The following is a 26,705-nucleotide window of genomic DNA, read 5'->3' as shown; positions in this document are numbered from 1 at the left end:
GCAACTAGCAAGTGCGGCAAGATGTCAGTAGGTGGCGGGGTGCAGACGTTCTTCCTTCTGCGGGCTTTTGATCTACGGGTATGATTCCTGCTTTGGGTGCAGGAGGTCCCGGGTTCAAATCCCGGACAGGCCCCACTTTTAACTTTCGCGACAACCAAACACTACGATAAACTTGCGAGTCTCTGAAAGTAAGCCATGCAACAGGACAAACTGCATGTTTGCCCCCTTCCCAAGAGACTGGCAAGTGCGTCATGTGGAAAGCAATCTACGCTGCAGGATTAAGCCGTCTTCGCTCACTTATATCTGTACGTAAAGACTGGCACGTACAGCGATTCTATTCGTTTCCCAGGAACTAGTACATCGCATGCACGTTTGTTAAATGCATGCGCATGCAGCACCCAAAACGGAGAGATGTCCTTCCTGTTGGGAGATTAGCTGAGGTCGTTTTCTCGCAGTTGAACCCCTTACGTTACGTTATTTATCCTAGTATCAAAAGCATAAGCATTTGGAGCGTTCCCCATTCACGTGTGGACTGCTATTAACAATTGGCGCTCAGGAAGTGTTTGCGTGGCAAATGAAGCCACCAGGTAGGCTGAAAGTGGAAGGTGCACCTTCGAATGTAGCAAGAATTCTTGCCAGTATTCGTACATCAAGTGATGTCGAAGGCTCAGGTAATCAAAATCGCGCAACGGCCACTTTCGTATGGTGCATGCATTGTGCTGGAAGCAGCCTAGATATGGGAACAGCTATGGACGCACAGTACTGTCGAAAACTGCGTGCTGACACAGAACGCTACGTAGGGGGCGGATAGTGCGTGACACGATAACATTTGCACTTCACACGGTCGAAATACTGACACAAAACGCTAGCAGCTCTTTGAGCATTCACATACACTGGTGTTCAGCACAGCTCATGTTGTGGGTGTCGGATTAAGAAAGCTTTTTGAGTATATGGTCCAGATTGTATGCTGCAACTAGCAAGTGCGGCAAGATGTCAGTAGGTGGCGGGGTGCAGACGTGCTTCCTTGTGCGGCCTGTTGGTCTAGGGATATGATTCCTGCTGTGGGTGCAGGAGGTCCCGGGTTCAAATCCCGGACAGGCCCCACTTTTAACTTTCGCGACAACCAAACACTACGATAAACTTGCGAGTCTCTGAAAGTAAGCCATGCAACAGGACAAACTGCATGTGGGCCACCGGCCCAAGAGACTGGCAAGTGCGTCATTTGGAAAGCAATCTACGTGGCAGGATTAAGCCGTCTTCGCTCACTTATATCTATACGTAAAGACTGGCACGTACAGCGATTCTATTCGTTTCCCAGGAACTAGTACATCGCATGCACGTTTGTTAAATGCATGCGCATGCAGCACTCAAAACGGAGAGATGTTTTTCCTGCTGGGAGAAACATTGAGGGCGTCTTTTTGCAGTTGAACCCCTACGTTCCGTTATTAATCCTAGTATCAAAAGCATAAGCTTTTGGAGCGTTCCCCATTCACGTGTGGCCTGCTATTAACAATTTGCGTTACATCATCCTAGCTAAAATTCGGCATATACAATTCCAACTACCGGCTCGTACACATTTCTAGAAACGAGCGCAAAACACAGCGTCAGGTTCCACCGAGACTCGAACTCGGATCGCTGGATTCAAAGTCCAGAGTGCTAACCATTACACCATGGAAACGGATGCCTATAGCGGTCTTCAATTCAGTAGCATCATGTCATTAAGCCGATAAGATGCGATGTTATTTCATGTAGCGTCCTCAGGAAGTGTTTGCGTGGCAAATGAAGCAACCAGGTAGGCTGAAAGTGGAAGGTGCACCTTCGAATGTAGCAAGAATTCTTGCCAGTATTCGTACATCAAGTGATGTCGAAGGCTCAGGTAATCAAAATCGCGCAACGGCCACTTTCGTATGGTGCATGCATTTTGCTGGAAGCAGCCTAGCTATGGAAACAGCTATGGACACAGAGTACTGTCGAAAACTGCGTGCTGGCACAGAACGCTACGTAGTGGGCGGATAGTGCGTGACACGATAACATTTGCACTTCGCACGGTCGAAATACTGACACACAACTCTAGCAGCTCTTTCAGCATTCATATACACTGGTGTTCAACACAGCTCTTGTTGTGGGTGTCGGATTAAGAAAGCTCTTTGAGAATATGGTCCAGATTGTATGCTGCAACTAGCAAGTGCGGCAAGATGTCAGTAGGTGGCAGGGTGCAGACGTTCTTCCTCGTGCTGCCTGTTGGTCTAGGGGTATGATTCCTGCTTTGGGTGTATGAGGTCTCGAGTTCAAACCCCGGACAGGCCCTACTTTTCACTTTCGCGACAACCAAACACTACGATAAACTTGCGAGTCTCTGAAAGTAAGCCATGCAACAGGACAAATTGCATGTGGGCCACAGGCCCAAGAGACTGGCAAGTGCGTCATGTGGAAAGCAATCTACGTGGCAGGATTAAGCCGTCTTCGCTCACTTATATCTATACGTAAAGACTGGCACGTACAGCGATTCTATTCGTTTCCCAGGAACTAATACATCGCATGCACGTTTGTTAAATGCATGTGCATGCAGCACCCAAAGCGGAGAGATGTCTTTCCTGCTGAGAGAACAGCTGAGGTCGTCTTCTCGCAGTTGAACCCCTTACGTTACGTTATTAATCCTAGTATCAAAAGCATAAGCATTTGGAGCGTTCCCCATTCACGTGTGGACTGCTGTTAACAATTTGCGTTACATGATCCTAGCTAAAATTCTGCATATACAATTCCAACTACCGGCTCGTACACATTTCTAGAAACGAGCGCAAAACACAGCGTCAGGTTCCACCGAGACTCGAACTCGGATTGCTGGATTCAAAGTCCAGAGTGCTAACCATTACACCATGGAATCGGATGCCTGTAGCGGTCTTCAATTCAGTAGCATCATGTCATTAAGCCGATAAGATGCTATGTTGTTTCATGTAGCGTCCTCAGGAAGTGTTTGCGTCGCAAATGAAGCAACCAGGTAGGCTGAAAGTGGATGGTGCATCTTCGAATGTAGCAAGAATTCTTGCAATTATTCGTACATCAAGTGATGTCGAAGGCTCAGGTAATGAAAAGGTCGTCTTCTCGCAGTTGAACCCCTTACGTTACGTTATTAATCCTAGTATCAAAAGCATAAGCATTTGGAGCGTTCCCCATTCACTTGTGGACTGCTATTAACAATTTGCGCTCAGAATGTGTTTGCGTGGCAAATGAAGCAACCAGGTAGGCTGAAAGTGGAAGGTGCACCTTCGAATGTAGCAAGAATTCTTGCCAGTATTCGTACATCAAGTGATGTCGAAGGCTCAGGTAATCAAAATCGCGCAACGGCCACTTTCGTATGGTGCATGCATTTTGCTGGAAGCAGCCTAGCTATGGAAACAGCTATGGACACAGAGTACTGTCGAAAACTGCGTGCTGGCACAGAACGCTACGTAGTGGGCGGATAGTGCGTGACACGATAACATTTGCACTTCGCACGGTCGAAATACTGACACACAACTCTAGCAGCTCTTTCAGCATTCATATACACTGGTGTTCAGCACAGCTCTTGTTGTGGGTGTCGGATTAAGAAAGCTCTTTCAGAATATGGTCCAGATTGTATGCTGCAACTAGCAAGTGCGGCAAGATGTCAGTAGGTAGCGGGATGCAGACGTTCTTCCTTGTGCGCCTGTTGGTCTAGGGGTATGATTCCTGCTTTGGGTGTAGGAGGTCCCGGGTTCAAATCGCGGACAGGCCCTACTTTTCACTTTCGCGACAACCAAACACTACGATAAACTTGCGAGTCTCTGAAAGTAAGCCATGCAACAGGACAAATTGCATGAGGGCCACAGGCCCAAGAGACTGGCAAGTGCGTCACGTGGAAAGCAATCTACGTGGCAGGATTAAGCCGTCTTCGCTCACTTATATCTATACGTAAAGACTGGCACGTACAGCGATAATATTCGTTTCCCAGGAACAAATACATCGCATGCACGTTTGTTAAATGCATGTGCATGCAGCACCCAAAACGGAGAGATGTCTTTCCTGCTGGGAGAACAGCTGAGGTCGTCTTCTCGCAGTTGAACCCCTTACGTTACGTTATTAATCCTAGTGTCAAAAGCATAAGCATATGGAGCGTTCCCCATTCACGTGTGGACTGCTATTAACAATTTGCGCTCAGGAAGTGTTTGCGTGGCAAATGAAGCAACCAGGTAGGCTGAAAGTGGAAAGTGCACCTTCGAATGTAGCAAGATTTCTTGCCAGTATTCGTACATCAATTGATGTCGAAGGCTCATGTAATAAAAATATCGCAACGGCCACTTCCGTATGGTGCATGCATTGTGCTGGAAGCAGCCTAGCTATGGCAACAGCTATGGACACAGAGTACTGTCGAAAACTGCGTGCAGGCACAGAACGCTACGTAGTGGGCGGATAGTGCGTGACACGATAACATTTGCACTTCGCACGGTCGAAATACTGACACACAACTGTAGCAGCTCCTTCAGCATTCATATACACTGGTGTTCAGCACAGCTCTTGTTGTGGGTGTCGGATTAAGAAAGCTCTTTGAGAATATGGTTTAGATTGTATGCTGCAACTAGCAAGTGCGGCAAGATGTCAGTAGGTGGCGGGGTGCAAACGCCCTTCCTTGTGCGGCCTGTCGGTCTAGGGGTATGATTCCTGCTTTGGGTGCAGGAGGTCCCGGGTTCAAATCACGGACAAGCCCCACTTTTAAATTTCGCGTCAACCAAACACTACGATAAACTTGCGAGTCTCTGAAAGTAAGCCATGCAACAGGACAAACTGCATGTGGGCCCCGTCCCAAGAGACTGGCAAGTGCGTCATGTGGAAAGCAATCTACGTGGCAGGATTAAGCCGTTTTCGCTCATTTATATCTATACGTAAAGACTGGCACGTACAGCGATTCTATTCGTTTCCCAGGAACTAGTACATCGCATGCACGTTTGTTAAATGCATGCGCATGCAGCACCCAAAACGGAGAGATGTCTTTCATGCTGGGAGAAACAGCTGAGGGCGTCTTCTCGCAGTTGAACCCCTTACGTTCCGTTATTAATCCTAGTATCAAAAGCATAAGCATTTGGAGCGTTCCCCATTCACGTGTGGACTGCTATTAACAATTTGCGTTACATGATCCTAGCTAAAATTCTGCATATACAATTCCAACTAGCGGCTCGTACACATTTCTAGAAACGAGCGCAAAACACAGCGTCAGGTTCCACCGAGACTCGAACTCGGATTGCTGGATTCAAAGTCCAGAGTGCTAACCATTACACCATGGAACCGGATGCAGGCAGCGGTCTTCAATTCAGTAGCATCATGTCATTAAGCCGATAAGATGCGATGTTATTTCATGTAGCGTCCTCAGGAAGTGTTTGCGTGGCAAATGAAGCAACCAGGTAGGCTGAAAGTGGATGGTGCACCTTCGAATGTAGCAAGAATTCTTGCCAGTATTCGTACATCAAGTGATGTCGAAGGCTCAGGTAATCAAAATATCGCAACGGCCACTTTCGTATGGTGCATGCATTGTGCTGGAAGCAGCCTACCTATGGAAACAGCTATGGACACAGAGTACTGTCGAAAACTGCGTGCTGGCACAGAACGCTACGTAGTGGGCGGATAGTGCGTGACACGATAACATTTGCACTTCGCCCGGTCGAAATACTGACACACAACTCTAGCAGCTCTTTCAGCATTCATATACACTGGTGTTCAGCACAGCTCTTGTTGTGGGTGTCGGATTAAGAAAGCTCTTTGAGAATATGGTCCAGATTGTATGCTGCAACTAGCAAGTGCGGCAAGATGTCAGTAGGTGGCGGGGTGCAGACGTGCTTCCTTGTGCGGCCTGTTGGTCTCGGGGTATGATTCCTGCTTTGGGTGCAGGAGGTCCCGGGTTCAAATCCCGGACAGGCCCTACTTTTCACTTTCGCGACAACCAAACACTACGATAAACTTGCGAGTCTCTGAAAGTAAGCCATGCAACAGGACAAACTGCATGCGGGCCCCCGTCCCAAGAGACTGGCTAGTGCGTCATGTGGAAAGCAAACTACGTGGCAGGGTTAAGCCGTCTTCGCTCACTTATATCTATACGTAAAGACTGGCACGTACAGCGATTCTATTCGTTTCCCAGGAACTAGTACATCGCATGCACGTTTGTTAAATGCATGCGCATGCAGCACCCAAATCGGAGAGATGTCTTTCCTGCTGGGAGAAACAGCTGAAGGCGTCTTCTTGCACTTGAACCCCTTACGTTCCGTTATTAATCCTAGTATCAAAAGCATAAGCATTTGGAGCGTTCCCCATTCACGTGTGGACTGCTATTAACAATTTGCGTTACATGATCCTAGCTAAAATTCTGCATATACAATTCCAACTACCGGCTCGTACACATTTCTAGAAACGAGCGCAAAACACAACGTCAGGTTCCACCGAGACTCGAACTCGGATTGCTGGATTCAAAGTCCAGAGTGCTAACCATTACACCATGGAACCGGATGCATGCAGCGGTCTTCAATTCAGTAGCATCATGTCATTAAACCGATAAGATGCGATGTTATTTCATGTAGCGTCCTCAGGAAGTGTTTGCGTGGCAAATGAAGCAACCAGGTAGGCTGAAAGTGGATGGTGCACCTTCGAATGTAGCAAGAATTCTTGCCAGTATTCGTACATCAAGTGATGTCGAAGGCTCAGGTAATGAAAAGGTCGTCTTCTCGCAGTTGAACCCCTTATGTTACGTCATTAATCCTAGTATCAAAAGCATAAGCATTTGGAGCGTTCCCCATTTACGTGTGGACTGCTATTAACAATTTGCGCTCAGGAGGTGTTTGCGTGGCAAATGAAGCAACCAGGTAGGCTGAAAGTGGAAGGTGCACCTTCGAATGTAGCAAGAATTCTTGCCAGTATTCGTACATCAAGTGATGTCGAAGGCTCAGGTAATCAAAATGGCGCTACGGCCACTTTCGTATGATGCATGCATTGTGCTGGAAGCAGCCTAGCTATGGAAACAGCTATGGACACAGAGTACTGTCGAAACTGCGTGCTGGCACAGAACGCTACGTAGTGGGCGGATAGAGCGTGACACGATAACATTTGCACTTCGCACGGTCGAAATACTGACACACAACACTAGCAGCTCTTTCAGCATTCTAATACACTGGTGTTCAGCACAGCACTTGTTGTGGGTGGCGGATTAAGAAAGCTCTTTGAGAATATGGTCCAGATTGTATGCTGCAACTAGCAAGTGCGGCAAGATGTCAGTAGGTGGCGGGGTGCAGACGTTCTTCCTTCTGCGGGCTTTTGATCTACGGGTATGATTCCTGCTTTGGGTGCAGGAGGTCCCGGGTTCAAATCCCGGACAGGCCCCACTTTTAACTTTCGCGACAACCAAACACTACGATAAACTTGCGAGTCTCTGAAAGTAAGCCATGCAACAGGACAAACTGCATGTTTGCCCCCTTCCCAAGAGACTGGCAAGTGCGTCATGTGGAAAGCAATCTACGCTGCAGGATTAAGCCGTCTTCGCTCACTTATATCTGTACGTAAAGACTGGCACGTACAGCGATTCTATTCGTTTCCCAGGAACTAGTACATCGCATGCACGTTTGTTAAATGCATGCGCATGCAGCACCCAAAACGGAGAGATGTCCTTCCTGTTGGGAGATTAGCTGAGGTCGTTTTCTCGCAGTTGAACCCCTTACGTTACGTTATTTATCCTAGTATCAAAAGCATAAGCATTTGGAGCGTTCCCCATTCACGTGTGGACTGCTATTAACAATTGGCGCTCAGGAAGTGTTTGCGTGGCAAATGAAGCAACCAGGTAGGCTGAAAGTGGAAGGTGCACCTTCGAATGTAGCAAGAATTCTTGCCAGTATTCGTACATCAAGTGATGTCGAAGGCTCAGGTAATCAAAATCGCGCAACGGCCACTTTCGTATGGTGCATGCATTGTGCTGGAAGCAGCCTAGATATGGGAACAGCTATGGACGCACAGTACTGTCGAAAACTGCGTGCTGACACAGAACGCTACGTAGGGGGCGGATAGTGCGTGACACGATAACATTTGCATTTCACACGGTCGAAATACTGACACAAAACGCTAGCAGCTCTTTGAGCATTCACATACACTGGTGTTCAGCACAGCTCATGTTGTGGGTGTCGGATTAAGAAAGCTTTTTGAGTATATGGTCCAGATTGTATGCTGCAACTAGCAAGTGCGGCAAGATGTCAGTAGGTGGCGGGGTGCAGACGTGCTTCCTTGTGCGGCCTGTTGGTCTAGGGATATGATTCCTGCTGTGGGTGCAGGAGGTCCCGGGTTCAAATCCCGGACAGGCCCTACTTTTCACTTTCGCGACAACCAAACACTACGATAAACTTGCGAGTCTCTGAAAGTAAGCCATGCAACAGGACAAACTGCATGTGGGCCACCGGCCCAAGAGACTGGCAAGTGCGTCATTTGGAAAGCAATCTACGTGGCAGGATTAAGCCGTCTTCGCTCACTTATATCTATACGTAAAGACTGGCACGTACAGCGATTCTATTCGTTTCCCAGGAACTAGTACATCGCATGCACGTTTGTTAAATGCATGCGCATGCAGCACTCAAAACGGAGAGATGTTTTTCCTGCTGGGAGAAACATTGAGGGCGTCTTTTTGCAGTTGAACCCCTACGTTCCGTTATTAATCCTAGTATCAAAAGCATAAGCATTTGGAGCGTTCCCCATTCACGTGTGGCCTGCTATTAACAATTTGCGTTACATCATCCTAGCTAAAATTCGGCATATACAATTCCAACTACCGGCTCGTACACATTTCTAGAAACGAGCGCAAAACACAGCGTCAGGTTCCACCGAGACTCGAACTCGGATCGCTGGATTCAAAGTCCAGAGTGCTAACCATTACACCATGGAAACGGATGCCTATAGCGGTCTTCAATTCAGTAGCATCATGTCATTAAGCCGATAAGATGCGATGTTATTTCATGTAGCGTCCTCAGGAAGTGTTTGCGTGGCAAATGAAGCAACCAGGTAGGCTGAAAGTGGAAGGTGCACCTTCGAATGTAGCAAGAATTCTTGCCAGTATTCGTACATCAAGTGATGTCGAAGGCTCAGGTAATCAAAATCGCGCAACGGCCACTTTCGTATGGTGCATGCATTGTGCTGGAAGCAGCCTAGCTATGGAAACAGCTATGGACACAGAGTACTGTCGAAAACTGCGTGCTGACACAGAACGCTACGTAGTGGGCGGATAGTGCGTGTCACGATAACATTTGCACTTCACACGGTCGAAATACTGACACACAACTCTAGCAGCTCTTTGAGCATTCACATACACTGGTGTTCAGCACAGCTCATGTTGTGGGTGTCGGATTAAGAAAGCTCTTTGAGAATATGGTCCAGATTGTATGCTGCAACTAGCAAGTGCGGCAAGATGTCAGTAGGTGGCGGGGTGCAGACGTGCTTCCTTGTGCGGCCTGTTGGTCTAGGGGTAGGAGTTGCGTTTGAGACGCGCTAGTGTGAGGAGGTACCGTCCGCTCCGCCAAGCTAGCGATTGTTTACAAGTGGTGTTTGTGTCCGTCGCGTGTCGTCTTACTGTTCTGTGCCTGCGTGTTGTTGTGTATTCCGTGTTAACGTTCGATGCTGTTAGCCCGTTAAGGGTTAATTAGCGATATGTCTCGTCAGTGTCCCAGGAAGAATACACTAAAATTTGAATTTGATAAGACAACCCGTGCTCTGCAACCAAGCTCACTAGAGATCCACGAGTGGATTGTCGACGTCTTCGGGATAACGACAGGACAGGTCCACACTGCCTATTACGATTTGGAACAGTACTGTTTCTTCGTGAAGCTGCACAATCCTGTTATCATGGAGCGACTTTTGCTGAAATTCGGGGGACGCATTGAATTTCGCCATCGGAACGGAACTGTGAGTATCGTTACGCTTTCAAATGCTGATGTAGAGTTGAAAAAGTCCGTGTTTTCAATCTCCCACCTGAAGTTGAAAATTGCTACCTGAAGGAGGTTTTGTCGAAGTACGGTGACGTTAGGTCTGTTAGAAATGAAATGTGGTCCAGGGAACATAAGCTGCAGTGTTATAGCGGGGTGCGATCTGTTGAAATGGAAGTAAAGGTTAATATCCCGTCGCACATAATGGTGTGTGGATACAAGGGGCTAGTTACCTATACCGGACAAATTCCCACGTGCCATGTTTGTAACGAGAGTGGCCACCTGAGGCAGGATTGTCCCCGTCGCATGTTTGTTTTAAAAACAATTTGCAACAGCGACAGCGGCTTACATTTAGTGATGTCCTGATGCGAAGTAATGTAGAACAGCCCGTTGTCTCTCTGCCTTCCGATACCGTGCAAAATCCCACTTTAGTGAATGACAGTGCCAAGATAATGACTATTGTAGAGGAGCAGTCTGCCCCTGCTGCTAGTGATCGTAGTGCCTCCGGCAATAAGCGGCCTCGGGACTCCGCCGATATTTCTTCAGATGAGGATGGTTCCGGTCACACCCACTCTGTGCAAAAGCAAAAAGCCAGTAATCAACCAGCACTGGAATCCGCCATTGCAATGGAGGCGGCATCATCAGGCCAACCCAATGCCAATGTTCCATTAACAGCTAATGCAGCAGTCGCTGAAATGGAACCGGCGGAGGCAGCCATGCAGGCATCAATTCCAGAGGGACCCGAAAATACGAATCAGGAATGTGCACAACATACTGAAGGCACTTCCTCGCCTACGGTAGAACAAGGCACTAAGGTGAAACTTGTTGATCAAGTTGGTAGTAGTGATCACGTTCACGACTTAAATGACCCCCACAGTGCAGCCCACCAACAAGAGGGTCCTGCACAAGGGACAGGCATTCCAAATACAGCCGGAACCGCGCAAGACACACAGCGGCGCCGCCTGAAGCCGCAGCCGAACGTCAACGTCGGCAGGGCGCAGGCGAAACGCAACGGGGGCACACAAAGGCAAAAATCACCTGACGGTAAAGGAGTTGGAAATCCTGAAGTGTCAGTCAGTGTAGATCAAGACAATAGCAAAGATAGACATACAGCCTCCGCAGCTTCACCAACAGTGGTGAAATAGCAGCAGATTTCCGACTGGATCTTCTTCCCCTCAAATACATTGTACACATTGGGCGAAGTGTAAATCTCGGATTTTGTACTCACTCTACTTTGACGCCCCTACATGACCATTAACCTTCTCGGATGAGTCAAGCTTATAAAATATTAACTATTAATGTTAACAGGATAACGTCAGATTTGAAAAAAGTTGTGTTAAAACAATTTATCTATGAAGCAGTGGCGGATGCTGCATTGTTGCAAGAAGTGTTATTCACTGATTTCGTCGTGCCCGGTTTTCAAATATTTTATAATGTCCTACCGGACGCAACTACAAGAACCGCAATTTTAACTCGTGAAGGTATTCCGGTAATGTTGTTGGATAAACTAGTTACGGGAAGAGGCTTAAGTTGTAAAATATTTGATGTCACTGTTGTAAATGTTTATGCACCGTCTGGTACCATCAACAGAGCTGCGAGAGCTCACTTCTTCAAGGAAGACATCATCTACTAGTTGAGGAAAAATCCTGCGTCTGTCATAATTGGTGGCGACTTCAATTGTGTAATTAACAGAAAAGATCAGGTCCCGCATTTTAACTACTCCAAGGAGCTGCATGACTTCATCAAGCACATGAAGTACAAAGATGCATGGGAAGTCAAATTCCCTACGCTAGTCAAGTACACGCATTTCACTTCGACATCATGCAGTCGGATCGATAGGCAGTATGTGTCGGAGAATCTCAGTCATAACGTGTTGGATGTGGAAGTCATCCCGACATACTGCTCCGATCACTGTGAGTTGTCTGTGACTCTCAATTTAGTGCAGCAACCTACAAAATTTTACCGTAATCAGTGGATGCTCAACATTGGCCATCTCCAAGATGACGAACTAGAAGAGTGGGTCAAAGCCACATGGACTGCATTTTTGAAATCAGTGCATAAATACAGATCTAAAATCGAATGGTGGGTCAAGTTTGCCAAGCCTAAACTTAGGCAAACCTTAAAATCATACAGTTATCAAAAAACTAAAGATTGCAAAAAGACAATCGAATTTTACTATACGGTATTGCGAGAACTACATGACAAACATACCGTAGCTCCCACTCATCTAGAGCAAATTCGACAAATAAAAGCGAAGCTTCTAAGCATCACACGACAGCAGCTAGAGGGATTAAAACTTAAATCAAAGGCAAGGTCTCTAATACAAGAAGAAACTACTTCAATGTTTCACCTGATCAAACACCAACTTAATAGGCGACGCAGTTTTATAGACGACCTCAAACTCGAAGACGGGACTGTAATTACAGACCAAAGTGACATGGTGCGCGCAATCCAACAACATTTCGCTCACCTCTACAGTCCAGACCAGACTGCCGAGACTGCAAGCACTGAAATGTTGCAATTATTAACGGAACGGATCACTACTGAAGAAAATAACTGTCTGATTGCTGCATTTGCGGCGGACGACGTCTTTAATCTAGTAAAGACGTCACCTTCCAACAAATCGGCGGGTCCAGATGGATTACCAAAAGAATTTTATCACAAGTTTTGGCATCTTATTGGGTCAACATTCACGGATGTAATCAACGAAACCTTACAAGCAAGAGACTTACCAACTGCACTTAAGGAAGGAAAACTAGTCTTGATTCCGAAAAGTAAAGGACAAAAGAAAATCGATAATTTACGCCCCTTAATGTTGATGAACTATGATTACAAGACCATTGCACGAGCACTTAAGGAGAGACTCACACCACTTCTAAGAACAGTAATAAAAGGCCATCAAGCCTGCTTCCCAGGCAGGACAATCATGTCAGTCATCTCCGAATACAGAGACCTTGTTTCTATCGTAGCAGTCACCGACATCAGGTGTGCGCTATACTTCATCGATTTCTGCAAGGCATTTGACCATGTCAGCCACCGGTATGTGGATCTCATATTTCAACACCTGGCTTTTGACGATCGAGCAGTTCGTGTAATCCATCAGATGATGACCGGCATAACTGCAAAGGCTTACGTAAACGGGCAGCCGACGAAAACTATTCATATACAGAGGGGCGTTCCACAAGGGAGCCCATTATCAATGCTTTTGTATGTTCTTGCACTTGAGCCTTTGCTACGGCAACTGAGAGACAAATTAAGTGGCGTCACATTATCCGGGGTCACACTTACGGCAAAAGCATATGCCGATGACGTGGGCGTCGTCCTCCGACACGAAGGTGAAATTACAATTCTGGAAGAGACGATACGTCAATATAGTCGCGCCTCTGGTGCACAGGTGAACATACATAAGAGTAAAATCTTGAACCTACGAGGATTTGACAGGGTACGCAGCCAATGGGCTACACTAGTTGATTCCCACAGAACACTAGGTATTACTATGACCAATTGTCCAATGAAGATGGCTGCAGTAAATTGGCGGGACACGGCGAACAAAATACAGGGTGCGTTCACCGAACTTCGTTGGCGATCCGCGAATTTATTGCAGAAAGTTCAATTAATTAACACCTACATGTTTTCTAAAGCCTGTTTTGTAGCACAAATATTCCCGGCACCGAAATTACAGGTGAAAAAGGTAATGCGACTTGCCAATAGTTACTTGTGGCAAGGCAACATTTTTAAAGTTAGACTCGACAGTGTGACCAAAGCACGACTGATGGGCGGCTTAGGGCTAACTAATTTGGTTAAAAAAGCATCTGCACTTTACGTCAAAAGGAACCTGTTTATGATTAATAAGGACAGAAATAACATTACCTCCAGACTCTTCACAATTGTCCAGCCAGGTTCCCTGCAACCCCCGGTGAATGTGGGCCACCTAAACAACAAACTCACGCATGTTAAGGAATTTTATATTGAGGTCAGCTACTTAGAGGCCGGCACGGTGTACAAGTCACATATAACTACAAGAGAGATACTCAATACATGGCACTAATCGGATACACAAAATACCATAGAAATCAAATATCCGAACGTCATATGGCGTGCTGTATGGAAAAATATTAGCCTCAAAATCCATTCGACAGACGTGGATTCCACTTGGTACAAGGTCGTCAGCGACACAGTACCAACTAATGAACAACTTTATCGAATAGGACTCAGTGATACACATAACTGCACTAGGTGTGGATTCGTGGACACACTTCAACACAGATTCACGTGCAGTGGACTAGTTCACAATTGGACATGGATCAGAAGAAAGATAGCACTCCTCACCTGAAGTGATGGCCGCAATTATACGCCACAAATGCTGTTACGGCCTGAAGAGATATTATTCCCAGAACGGAAAAATAACACTGTCATGTGGCTCATGGGTCACTATACACATTACGTAATTGGTAAAAATGGATCTGACAATTCAATTGATTTCATGGTCTACATGGAATCAGCTTACTGGGAATCCAAAAAATTCAGTAACCATAACCAACTCTACGGAAACATGTTGAATATAGTCTTCGAGAGAACAGGCATAGGATAACAACGCACCACAACACGATAGAGACAATAAGGACGTCACGAGCAAACTGTGGACTCAGTTTTATTCATCATTGAGAGGTGCCTACGGCTTCTACACGCTAATAAAAAAAAAGGGGTATGATTCCTGCTTTGGGTGCAGGAGGTCCCGGGTTCAAATCCCGGACAGGCCCTACTTTTCACTTTCGCGACAACCAAACACTACGATAAACTTGCGAGTCTCTGAAAGTAAGCCATGCAACAGGACAAACTGCATGTGGTCCACCAGCCCAAGAGACTGGCAAGTGCGTCATGTGGAAAGCAATCTACGTGGCAGGATTAAGCCGTCTTCGCTCACTTATATCTATACGTAAAGTCTGGCACGTACAGCGATTCTATTCGTTTCCCAGGAACTAGTACATCGCATGCACGTTTGTTGAATACATGCGCATGCAGCACCCAATCGGGAGAGATGTCTTTAATGCTGGGAGAAACAGCTGAGAGCGTCTTCTCGCAGTTGAACCCCTTACGTTCCGTTATTAATCCTAGTATCAAAAGCATAAGCATTTGGAGCGTTCCCCATTCAAGTGTGGACTGCTATTAACAATTTGCGTTACATGATCCTAGCTAAAATTCTGCATATACAATTCCAACTACCGGCTCGTACACATTTCTAGAAACGAGCGCAAAACACAGCGTCAGATTCCACCGAGACTCGAACTCGGATCGCTGGATTCAAAGTCCAGAGTGCTAACCATTACACCATGGAAACGGATGCCTGTAGCGGTCTTCAATTCAGTAGCATCATGTCATTAAGCCGATAAGATGCGATGTTATTTCATGTAGCGTCCTCAGGAAGTGTTTGCGTGGCAAATGAAGCAACCAGGTAGGCTGAAAGTGGAAGGTGCACCTTCGAATGTAGCAAGAATTCTTGCCAGTATTCGTACATCAAGTGATGTCGAAGGCTCAGGTAATCAAAATCGCGCAACGGCCACTTTCGTATGGTGCATACATTGTGCTGGAAGCAGCCTAGCTATGGAAACAGCTATGGACACAGAGTACTGTCGAAAACTGCGTGCTGACACAGAACGCTACGTAGTGGGCGGATAGTGCGTGACACGATAACATTTGCACTTCACACGGTCGAAATACTGACACACAACTCTAGCAGCTCTTTGAGCTTTCACATACACTGGTGTTCAGCACAGCTCATGTTGTGGGTGTCGGATTAAGAAAGCTCTTTGAGAATATGGTCCAGATTGTATGCTGCAACTAGCAAGTGCGGCAAGATGTCAGTAGATGGCGGGGTGCAGACGTGCTTCCTTGTGCGGCCTGTTGGTCTAGGGGTATGATTCCTGCTTTGGGTGCAGGAGGTCCCGGGTTCATGATCCTAGCTAAAATTCTGCATATACAATTCCAACTACCGGCTCGTACACATTTCTAGAAACGTGCGCAAAACACAGCGTCAGGTTCCACCGAGACTCGAACTCGGATCGCCTGATTCAAAGTCCAGAGTGATTCACGTGTGGACTGCTATTAACAATTTGCGTTACATGATCCCAGCTAAAATTCTGCATATACAATTCCAACTACCGGCTCGTACACATTTCTAGAAACGAGCGCAAAACACAGCGTCAGGTTCCACCGAGACTCGAACTAGGATCGCTGGATTCAAAGTCCAGAGTGCTAACCATTACACCATGGAACCGGATGCCTGTAGCGGTCTTCAGTTCAGTAGCATCATGTCATTAAGCCGATAAGATGCGATGTTATTTCATGTAGCGTCCTCAGGAAGTGTTTGCGTGGCAAATGAAGCAACCAGGTAGGCTGAAAGTGGAAGGTGCACCTTCGAATGTAGCAAGAATTCTTGCCAGTATTCGTACATCAAGTGATGTCGAAGGCTCAGGTAATCAAAATCGCGCAACGGCCACTTTCGTATGGTGCATGCATTGTGCTGGAAGCAGCCTAGCTATGGAAACAGCTATGGACACAGAGTACTGTCGAAAACTGCGTGCTGACACAGAACGCTACGTAGTTGGCGGATAGTGCGTGTCACGATAACATTTGCACTTCACACGGTCGAAATACTGACACACAACTCTAGCAGCTCTTTGAGCATTCACATACACTGGTGTTCAGCACAGCTCATGTTGTGGGTGTCGGATTAAGAAAGCTCTTTGAGAATATGGTCCAGATTGTATGCTGCAACTAGCAAGTGCGGCAAGATGTCAGTAGGTGGCGGGGTGCAGACGTGCTTCCTTGTGCGGCCTGTTGGTCTAGGGGTAGGAGTTGCGTTTGAGACGCGCTAGTGTGAGGAGGTACCGTCCGCTCCGCCAAGCTAGCGATTGTTTACAAGTGGTGTTTGTGTCCGTCGCGTGTCGTCTTACTGTTCTGTGCCTGCGTGTTGTTGTGTATTCCGTGTTAACGTTCGATGCTGTTAGCCCGTTAAGGGTTAATTAGCGATATGTCTCGTCAGTGTCCCAGGAAGAATACACTAAAATTTGAATTTGATAAGACAACCCGTGCTCTGCAACCAAGCTCACTAGAGATCCACGAGTGGATTGTCGACGTCTTCGGGATAACGACAGGACAGGTCCACACTGCCTATTACGATTTGGAACAGTACTGTTTCTTCGTGAAGCTGCACAATCCTGTTATCATGGAGCGACTTTTGCTGAAATTCGGGGGACGCATTGAATTTCGCCATCGGAACGGAACTGTGAGTATCGTTACGCTTTCAAATGCTGATGTAGAGTTGAAAAAGTCCGTGTTTTCAATCTCCCACCTGAAGTTGAAAATTGCTACCTGAAGGAGGTTTTGTCGAAGTACGGTGACGTTAGGTCTGTTAGAAATGAAATGTGGTCCAGGGAACATAAGCTGCAGTGTTATAGCGGGGTGCGATCTGTTGAAATGGAAGTAAAGGTTAATATCCCGTCGCACATAATGGTGTGTGGATACAAGGGGCTAGTTACCTATACCGGACAAATTCCCACGTGCCATGTTTGTAACGAGAGTGGCCACCTGAGGCAGGATTGTCCCCGTCGCATGTTTGTTTTAAAAACAATTTGCAACAGCGACAGCGGCTTACATTTAGTGATGTCCTGATGCGAAGTAATGTAGAACAGCCCGTTGTCTCTCTGCCTTCCGATACCGTGCAAAATCCCACTTTAGTGAATGACAGTGCCAAGATAATGACTATTGTAGAGGAGCAGTCTGCCCCTGCTGCTAGTGATCGTAGTGCCTCCGGCAATAAGCGGCCTCGGGACTCCGCCGATATTTCTTCAGATGAGGATGGTTCCGGTCACACCCACTCTGTGCAAAAGCAAAAAGCCAGTAATCAACCAGCACTGGAATCCGCCATTGCAATGGAGGCGGCATCATCAGGCCAACCCAATGCCAATGTTCCATTAACAGCTAATGCAGCAGTCGCTGAAATGGAACCGGCGGAGGCAGCCATGCAGGCATCAATTCCAGAGGGACCCGAAAATACGAATCAGGAATGTGCACAACATACTGAAGGCACTTCCTCGCCTACGGTAGAACAAGGCACTAAGGTGAAACTTGTTGATCAAGTTGGTAGTAGTGATCACGTTCACGACTTAAATGACCCCCACAGTGCAGCCCACCAACAAGAGGGTCCTGCACAAGGGACAGGCATTCCAAATACAGCCGGAACCGCGCAAGACACACAGCGGCGCCGCCTGAAGCCGCAGCCGAACGTCAACGTCGGCAGGGCGCAGGCGAAACGCAACGGGGGCACACAAAGGCAAAAATCACCTGACGGTAAAGGAGTTGGAAATCCTGAAGTGTCAGTCAGTGTAGATCAAGACAATAGCAAAGATAGACATACAGCCTCCGCAGCTTCACCAACAGTGGTGAAATAGCAGCAGATTTCCGACTGGATCTTCTTCCCCTCAAATACATTGTACACATTGGGCGAAGTGTAAATCTCGGATTTTGTACTCACTCTACTTTGACGCCCCTACATGACCATTAACCTTCTCGGATGAGTCAAGCTTATAAAATATTAACTATTAATGTTAACAGGATAACGTCAGATTTGAAAAAAGTTGTGTTAAAACAATTTATCTATGAAGCAGTGGCGGATGCTGCATTGTTGCAAGAAGTGTTATTCACTGATTTCGTCGTGCCCGGTTTTCAAATATTTTATAATGTCCTACCGGACGCAACTACAAGAACCGCAATTTTAACTCGTGAAGGTATTCCGGTAATGTTGTTGGATAAACTAGTTACGGGAAGAGGCTTAAGTTGTAAAATATTTGATGTCACTGTTGTAAATGTTTATGCACCGTCTGGTACCACCAACAGAGCTGCGAGAGCTCACTTCTTCAAGGAAGACATCATCTACTAGTTGAGGAAAAATCCTGCGTCTGTCATAATTGGTGGCGACTTCAATTGTGTAATTAACAGAAAAGATCAGGTCCCGCATTTTAACTACTCCAAGGAGCTGCATGACTTCATCAAGCACATGAAGTACAAAGATGCATGGGAAGTCAAATTCCCTACGCTAGTCAAGTACACGCATTTCACTTCGACATCATGCAGTCGGATCGATAGGCAGTATGTGTCGGAGAATCTCAGTCATAACGTGTTGGATGTGGAAGTCATCCCGACATACTGCTCCGATCACTGTGGGTTGTCTGTGACTCTCAATTTAGTGCAGCAACCTACAAAATTTTACCGTAATCAGTGGATGCTCAACATTGGCCATCTCCAAGATGACGAACTAGAAGAGTGGGTCAAAGCCACATGGACTGCATTTTTGAAATCAGTGCATAAATACAGATCTAAAATCGAATGGTGGGTCAAGTTTGCCAAGCCTAAACTTAGGCAAACCTTAAAATCATACAGTTATCAAAAAACTAAAGATTGCAAAAAGACAATCGAATTTTACTATACGGTATTGCGAGAACTACATGACAAACATACCGTAGCTCCCACTCATCTAGAGCAAATTCGACAAATAAAAGCGAAGCTTCTAAGCATCACACGACAGCAGCTAGAGGGATTAAAACTTAAATCAAAGGCAAGGTCTCTAATACAAGAAGAAACTACTTCAATGTTTCACCTGATCAAACACCAACTTAATAGGCGACGCAGTTTTATAGACGACCTCAAACTCGAAGACGGGACTGTAATTACAGACCAAAGTGACATGGTGCGCGCAATCCAACAACATTTCGCTCACCTCTACAGTCCAGACCAGACTGCCGAGACTGCAAGCACTGAAATGTTGCAATTATTAACGGAACGGATCACTACTGAAGAAAATAACTGTCTGATTGCTGCATTTGCGGCGGACGACGTCTTTAATCTAGTAAAGACGTCACCTTCCAACAAATCGGCGGGTCCAGATGGATTACCAAAAGAATTTTATCACAAGTTTTGGCATCTTATTGGGTCAACATTCACGGATGTAATCAACGAAACCTTACAAGCAAGAGACTTACCAACTGCACTTAAGGAAGGAAAACTAGTCTTGATTCCGAAAAGTAAAGGACAAAAGAAAATCGATAATTTACGCCCCTTAATGTTGATGAACTATGATTACAAGACCATTGCACGAGCACTTAAGGAGAGACTCACACCACTTCTAAGAACAGTAATAAAAGGCCATCAAGCCTGCTTCCCAGGCAGGACAATCATGTCAGTCATCTCCGAATACAGAGACCTTGTTTCTATCGTAGCAGTCACCGACATCAGGTGTGCGCTATACTTCATCGATTTCTGCAAGGCATTTGACCATGTCAGCCACCGGTATGTGGATCTCATATTTCAACACCTGGCTTTTGACGATCGAGCAGTTCGTGTAATCCATCAGATGATGACCGGCATAACTGCAAAGGCTTACGTAAACGGGCAGCCGACGAAAACTATTCATATACAGAGGGGCGTTCCACAAGGGAGCCCATTATCAATGCTTTTGTATGTTCTTGCACTTGAGCCTTTGCTACGGCAACTGAGAGACAAATTAAGTGGCGTCACATTATCCGGGGTCACACTTACGGCAAAAGCATATGCCGATGACGTGGGCGTCGTCCTCCGACACGAAGGTGAAATTACAATTCTGGAAGAGACGATACGTCAATATAGTCGCGCCTCTGGTGCACAGGTGAACATACATAAGAGTAAAATCTTGAACCTACGAGGATTTGACAGGGTACGCAGCCAATGGGCTACACTAGTTGATTCCCACAGAACACTAGGTATTACTATGACCAATTGTCCAATGAAGATGGCTGCAGTAAATTGGCGGGACACGGCGAACAAAATACAGGGTGCGTTCACCGAACTTCGTTGGCGATCCGCGAATTTATTGCAGAAAGTTCAATTAATTAACACCTACATGTTTTCTAAAGCCTGTTTTGTAGCACAAATATTCCCGGCACCGAAATTACAGGTGAAAAAGGTAATGCGACTTGCCAATAGTTACTTGTGGCAAGGCAACATTTTTAAAGTTAGACTCGACAGTGTGACCAAAGCACGACTGATGGGCGGCTTAGGGCTAACTAATTTGGTTAAAAAAGCATCTGCACTTTACGTCAAAAGGAACCTGTTTATGATTAATAAGGACAGAAATAACATTACCTCCAGACTCTTCACAATTGTCCAGCCAGGTTCCCTGCAACCCCCGGTGAATGTGGGCCACCTAAACAACAAACTCACGCATGTTAAGGAATTTTATATTGAGGTCAGCTACTTAGAGGCCGGCACGGTGTACAAGTCACATATAACTACAAGAGAGATACTCAATACATGGCACTAATCGGATACACAAAATACCATAGAAATCAAATATCCGAACGTCATATGGCGTGCTGTATGGAAAAATATTAGCCTCAAAATCCATTCGACAGACGTGGATTCCACTTGGTACAAGGTCGTCAGCGACACAGTACCAACTAATGAACAACTTTATCGAATAGGACTCAGTGATACACATAACTGCACTAGGTGTGGATTCGTGGACACACTTCAACACAGATTCACGTGCAGTGGACTAGTTCACAATTGGACATGGATCAGAAGAAAGATAGCACTCCTCACCTGAAGTGATGGCCGCAATTATACGCCACAAATGCTGTTACGGCCTGAAGAGATATTATTCCCAGAACGGAAAAATAACACTGTCATGTGGCTCATGGGTCACTATACACATTACGTAATTGGTAAAAATGGATCTGACAATTCAATTGATTTCATGGTCTACATGGAATCAGCTTACTGGGAATCCAAAAAATTCAGTAACCATAACCAACTCTACGGAAACATGTTGAATATAGTCTTCGAGAGAACAGGCATAGGATAACAACGCACCACAACACGATAGAGACAATAAGGACGTCACGAGCAAACTGTGGACTCAGTTTTATTCATCATTGAGAGGTGCCTACGGCTTCTACACGCTAATAAAAAAAAAAGGGGTATGATTCCTGCTTTGGGTGCAGGAGGTCCCGGGTTCAAATCCCGGACAGGCCCTACTTTTCACTTTCGCGACAACCAAACACTACGATAAACTTGCGAGTCTCTGAAAGTAAGCCATGCAACAGGACAAACTGCATGTGGTCCACCAGCCCAAGAGACTGGCAAGTGCGTCATGTGGAAAGCAATCTACGTGGCAGGATTAAGCCGTCTTCGCTCACTTATATCTATACGTAAAGTCTGGCACGTACAGCGATTCTATTCGTTTCCCAGGAACTAGTACATCGCATGCACGTTTGTTGAATACATGCGCATGCAGCACCCAATCGGGAGAGATGTCTTTAATGCTGGGAGAAACAGCTGAGAGCGTCTTCTCGCAGTTGAACCCCTTACGTACCGTTATTAATCCTAGTATCAAAAGCATAAGCATTTGGAGCGTTCCCCATTCAAGTGTGGACTGCTATTAACAATTTGCGTTACATGATCCTAGCTAAAATTCTGCATATACAATTCCAACTACCGGCTCGTACACATTTCTAGAAACGAGCGCAAAACACAGCGTCAGATTCCACCGAGACTCGAACTCGGATCGCTGGATTCAAAGTCCAGAGTGCTAACCATTACACCATGGAACCGGATGCCTGTAGCGGTCTTCAATTCAGTAGCATCATGTCATTAAGCCGATAAGATGCGATGTTATTTCATGTAGCGTCCTCAGGAAGTGTTTGCGTGGCAAATGAAGCAACCAGGTAGGCTGAAAGTGGAAGGTGCACCTTCGAATGTAGCAAGAATTCTTGCCAGTATTCGTACATCAAGTGATGTCGAAGGCTCAGGTAATCAAAATCGCGCAACGGCCACTTTCGTATGGTGCATACATTGTGCTGGAAGCAGCCTAGCTATGGAAACAGCTATGGACACAGAGTACTGTCGAAAACTGCGTGCTGACACAGAACGCTACGTAGTGGGCGGATAGTGCGTGACACGATAACATTTGCACTTCACACGGTCGAAATACTGACACACAACTCTAGCAGCTCTTTGAGCTTTCACATACACTGGTGTTCAGCACAGCTCATGTTGTGGGTGTCGGATTAAGAAAGCTCTTTGAGAATATGGTCCAGATTGTATGCTGCAACTAGCAAGTGCGGCAAGATGTCAGTAGATGGCGGGGTGCAGACGTGCTTCCTTGTGCGGCCTGTTGGTCTAGGGGTATGATTCCTGCTTTGGGTGCAGGAGGTCCCGGGTTCAAATCCCGGACAGGACCTACGTTTCACTTTCGCGACAACCAAACACTACGTTAAACTTGCGAGACTCTGAAAGTAAGCCATGCAAAAGGACAAACTGCATGTGGGCCACCGGCCCAAGAGACTGGCAAGTGCGTCATGTGGAAAGCAATCTACGTGGCAGGATTAAGCCGTCTTCGCTCTCTTATATCTATACGTTAAGACTGGCACGTACAGCGATTCTATTCGTTTCCCAGGAACTAGTACATCGCATGCACGTTTGTTAAATGCATGCGCATGCAGCACCCAAAACGGAGAGATGTCTTTCCTGCTGGGAGAAACAGCTGAGGGCGTCTTCTCGCAGTTGAACCCCTTACGTTCCGTTATTAATCCTAGTATCAAAAGCATAAGCATTTGGAGCGTTCCCCATTCACGTGTGGACTGCTATTAACAATTTGCGTTACATGATCCTAGCTAAAATTCTGCATATACAATTCCAACTACCGGCTCGTACACATTTCTAGAAACGTGCGCAAAACACAGCGTCAGGTTCCACCGAGACTCGAACTCGGATCGCCTGATTCAAAGTCCAGAGTGATTCACGTGTGGACTGCTATTAACAATTTGCGTTACATGATCCCAGCTAACATTCTGCATATACAATTCCAACTACCGGCTCGTACACATTTCTAGAAACGAGCGCAAAACACAGCGTCAGGTTCCACCGAGACTCGAACTAGGATCGCTGGATTCAAAGTCCAGAGTGCTAACCATTACACCATGGAACCGGATGCCTGTAGCGGTCTTCAGTTCAGTAGCATCATGTCATTAAGCCGATAAGATGCGATGTTACTTCATGTAGCGTCCTCAGGAAGTGTTTGCGTGGCAAATGAAGCAACCGGGTAGGCTGAAAGTGGAAGGTGCACCTTCGAATGTAGCAAGAATTCTTGCCAGTATTCGTACATCAAGTGATGTCGAAGGCTCAGGTAATCAAAATCGCGCAACGGCCACTTTCGTATGGTGCATGCATTGTGCTGGAAGCAGCCTAGCTATGTAAACAGCTATGGACACAGAGTACTGTCGAAAACTGCGTGCTGACACAGAACGCAACGTAGTGGGCGGATAGTGCGTGACACGATAACATTTGCACTTCACACGGTCGAAATACTGACACACAACTCTAGCAGCTCTTTGAGCATTCACATACACTGGTGTTCAGCACAGCTCATGTTGTGGGTGTCGGATTAAGAAAGCTCTTTGAGAATATGGTCCAGATTGTATGCTGCAACTAGCAAGTGCGGCAAGATGCCAGTAGGAGGCGGGGTGCAGACGTGCTTCCTTGTGCGGCCTGTTGGTCTCGGGGTATGATTCCTGCTTTGGGTGCAGGAGGTCCCGGGTTCAAATCCCGGACAGGCCCTACTTTTCACTTTCGCGACAATCAAACTCTACGTTAAACTTGCGAGTCTCTGAAAGTAAGCCACGCAACAGGACAAACTGCATGTGGGCCACCGGCCCAAGAGACTGGCAAGTGCGTCATGTGGAAAGCAATCAACGTGGCAGGATTAAGCCGTCTTCGCTCACTTATATCTATACGTAAAGACTGGCACGTGCAGCGATTCTATTCGTTTCCCAGGAACTAGTACATCGCATGCACGTTTGTTAAATGCATGCGCATGCAGCACCCAAAACGGAGAGATGTCTTTGCTGCTGGGAGAGACAGGCTGAGGGCGTCTTCTCGCAGTTGAACCCCTTACGTTCCGTTATTAATCCTAGTATCAAAAGCATAAGCATTTGGAGCGTTCCCCATTCACGTGTGGACTGCTATTAACAATTTGCGTTACATGATCCTAGCTAAAATTCTGCATATACAATTCCAACTACCGGCTCGTACACATTTCTAGAAACGAGCGCAAAACACAGCGTCAGGTTCCACCGAGACTCGAACTAGGATCGCTGGATTCAAAGTCCAGAGTGCTAACTATTACACCATGGAACCGGATGCCTGTAGCGGTCTTCAATTCAGTAGCATCATGTCATTAAGCCGATAAGATGCGATGTTATTTCATGTAGCGTCCTCAGGAAGTGTTTGCGTGGCAAATGAAGCAACCAGGTAGGCTGAAAGTGGAAGGTGCACCTTCGAATGTAGCAAGAATTCTTGCCAGTATTCGTACATCAAGTGATGTCGAAGGCTCAGGTAATCAAAATCGCGCAACGGCCACTTTCGTATGGTGCATGCATTGTGCTGGAAGCAGCCTAGCTATGTAAACAGCTATGGACACAGAGTACTGTCGAAAACTGCGTGCTGACACAGAACGCAACGTAGTGGGCGGATAGTGCGTGACACGATAACATTTGCACTTCACACGGTAGAAATACTGACACACAACTCTAGCAGCTCTTTGAGCATTCACATACACTGGTGTTCAGCACAGCTCATGTTGTGGGTGTCGGATTAAGAAAGCTCTTTGAGAATATGGTCCAGATTGTATGCTGCAACTAGCAAGTGCGGCAAGATGTCAGTAGGAGGCGGGGTGCAGACGTGCTTCCTTGTGCGGCCTGTTGGTCTAGGGGTATGATTCCTGCTTTGGGTGCAGGAGGTCCCGGGTTCAAATCCCGGACAGGCCCTACTTTTCACTTTCGCGACAACCAAACACTACGTTAAACTTGCGAGTCTCTACAAGTAAGCCACGCAACAGGACAAACTGCATGTGGGCCACCGGCCCAAGAGACTGGCAAGTGCGTCATGTGGAAAGCAATCTACGTGGCAGGATTAAGGCGTCTTCGCTCACTTATATCTATACGTAAAGACTGGCACGTACAGCGATTCTATTCGTTTCCCAGGAACTAGTACATCGCATGCACGTTTGTTAAATGCATGCGCATGCAGCACCCAAAACGGAGAGATGTCTTTCCTGCTGGGAGAGACAGCTGAGGGCGTCTTCTCGCAGTTGAACCCCTTACGTTCCGTTATTAATCCTAGTATCAAAAGCATAAGCATTTGGAGCGTTCCCCATTCACGTGTGGACTGCTATTATGATCCTAGCTAAAATTCTGCATATACAATTCCAACTACCGGCTCGTACACATTTCTAGAAACGAGCGCAAAACACAGCGTCAGGTTCCACCGCGACTCGAACTAGGATCGCTGGATTCAAAGTCCAGAGTGCTAACCATTACACCATGGAACCGGATGCCTGTAGCGGTCTTCAATTCAGTAGCATCATATCATTAAGCCGATAAGATACGATGTTATTTCATGTAGCGTCCTCAGGAAGTGTTTGCGTGGCAAATGAAGCAACCAGGTAGGCTGAAAGTGGAAGGTGCACCTTCGAATGTAGCAAGATATCTTGCCAGTATTCGTACATCAAGTGATATCGAAGGCTCAGGTAATCAAAATCGCGCAACGGCCACTTTCGTATGGTGCATGCATTGTGCTGGAAGCAGCCTAGCTATGGAAACAGCTATGGACACAGAGTACTGTCGAAAACTGCGTGCTGACACAGAACGCTACGTAGTGGGC

General features: G+C 46.5%; 15 non-coding genes across 15 annotated transcripts; 6 read left to right on the top strand and 9 right to left on the bottom strand.

Moving 5' to 3' along the window:
- The first annotated feature begins 1,030 nt into the window (after positions 1-1,030).
- Trnap-ugg (transfer RNA proline (anticodon UGG)) lies at positions 1,031-1,102 on the top strand. Its single transcript has one exon. It is a non-coding gene; the product is annotated as a tRNA-Pro (tRNA).
- Positions 1,103-1,606: 504 nt separating this feature from the next.
- Trnaq-uug (transfer RNA glutamine (anticodon UUG)) lies at positions 1,607-1,678 on the bottom strand. Its single transcript has one exon. It is a non-coding gene; the product is annotated as a tRNA-Gln (tRNA).
- A 1,134-nt stretch (positions 1,679-2,812) lies between these two features.
- Trnaq-uug (transfer RNA glutamine (anticodon UUG)) lies at positions 2,813-2,884 on the bottom strand. The gene has a single exon. It is a non-coding gene; the product is annotated as a tRNA-Gln (tRNA).
- Positions 2,885-5,228: 2,344 nt separating this feature from the next.
- Trnaq-uug (transfer RNA glutamine (anticodon UUG)) lies at positions 5,229-5,300 on the bottom strand. Its single transcript has one exon. It is a non-coding gene; the product is annotated as a tRNA-Gln (tRNA).
- A 557-nt stretch (positions 5,301-5,857) lies between these two features.
- Trnap-ugg (transfer RNA proline (anticodon UGG)) lies at positions 5,858-5,929 on the top strand. Its single transcript has one exon. It is a non-coding gene; the product is annotated as a tRNA-Pro (tRNA).
- A 506-nt stretch (positions 5,930-6,435) lies between these two features.
- On the bottom strand, positions 6,436-6,507 carry Trnaq-uug (transfer RNA glutamine (anticodon UUG)). Its single transcript has one exon. It is a non-coding gene; the product is annotated as a tRNA-Gln (tRNA).
- A 1,767-nt stretch (positions 6,508-8,274) lies between these two features.
- Trnap-ugg (transfer RNA proline (anticodon UGG)) lies at positions 8,275-8,346 on the top strand. Its single transcript has one exon. It is a non-coding gene; the product is annotated as a tRNA-Pro (tRNA).
- Positions 8,347-8,850: 504 nt separating this feature from the next.
- Positions 8,851-8,922, bottom strand: Trnaq-uug (transfer RNA glutamine (anticodon UUG)). The gene has a single exon. It is a non-coding gene; the product is annotated as a tRNA-Gln (tRNA).
- A 6,297-nt stretch (positions 8,923-15,219) lies between these two features.
- Positions 15,220-15,291, bottom strand: Trnaq-uug (transfer RNA glutamine (anticodon UUG)). Its single transcript has one exon. It is a non-coding gene; the product is annotated as a tRNA-Gln (tRNA).
- Positions 15,292-16,155: 864 nt separating this feature from the next.
- Positions 16,156-16,227, bottom strand: Trnaq-uug (transfer RNA glutamine (anticodon UUG)). Its single transcript has one exon. It is a non-coding gene; the product is annotated as a tRNA-Gln (tRNA).
- Positions 16,228-22,525: 6,298 nt separating this feature from the next.
- On the bottom strand, positions 22,526-22,597 carry Trnaq-uug (transfer RNA glutamine (anticodon UUG)). The gene has a single exon. It is a non-coding gene; the product is annotated as a tRNA-Gln (tRNA).
- Positions 22,598-23,154: 557 nt separating this feature from the next.
- On the top strand, positions 23,155-23,227 carry Trnap-ugg (transfer RNA proline (anticodon UGG)). The gene has a single exon. It is a non-coding gene; the product is annotated as a tRNA-Pro (tRNA).
- A 674-nt stretch (positions 23,228-23,901) lies between these two features.
- On the bottom strand, positions 23,902-23,973 carry Trnaq-uug (transfer RNA glutamine (anticodon UUG)). The gene has a single exon. It is a non-coding gene; the product is annotated as a tRNA-Gln (tRNA).
- Positions 23,974-24,530: 557 nt separating this feature from the next.
- On the top strand, positions 24,531-24,602 carry Trnap-ugg (transfer RNA proline (anticodon UGG)). Its single transcript has one exon. It is a non-coding gene; the product is annotated as a tRNA-Pro (tRNA).
- A 1,136-nt stretch (positions 24,603-25,738) lies between these two features.
- On the top strand, positions 25,739-25,810 carry Trnap-ugg (transfer RNA proline (anticodon UGG)). The gene has a single exon. It is a non-coding gene; the product is annotated as a tRNA-Pro (tRNA).
- Positions 25,811-26,705: the final 895 nt, after the last annotated feature.

The sequence above is a fragment of the Schistocerca cancellata genome, chromosome 2 (assembly GCF_023864275.1).
Source record: "Schistocerca cancellata isolate TAMUIC-IGC-003103 chromosome 2, iqSchCanc2.1, whole genome shotgun sequence".
In the NCBI taxonomy this organism is placed as follows: Eukaryota; Metazoa; Arthropoda; class Insecta; order Orthoptera; family Acrididae; genus Schistocerca; species Schistocerca cancellata.
The sequence above is the reverse complement of the archived record's forward strand: the minus strand, read 5'-3'. Positions and strand labels throughout refer to the sequence as shown.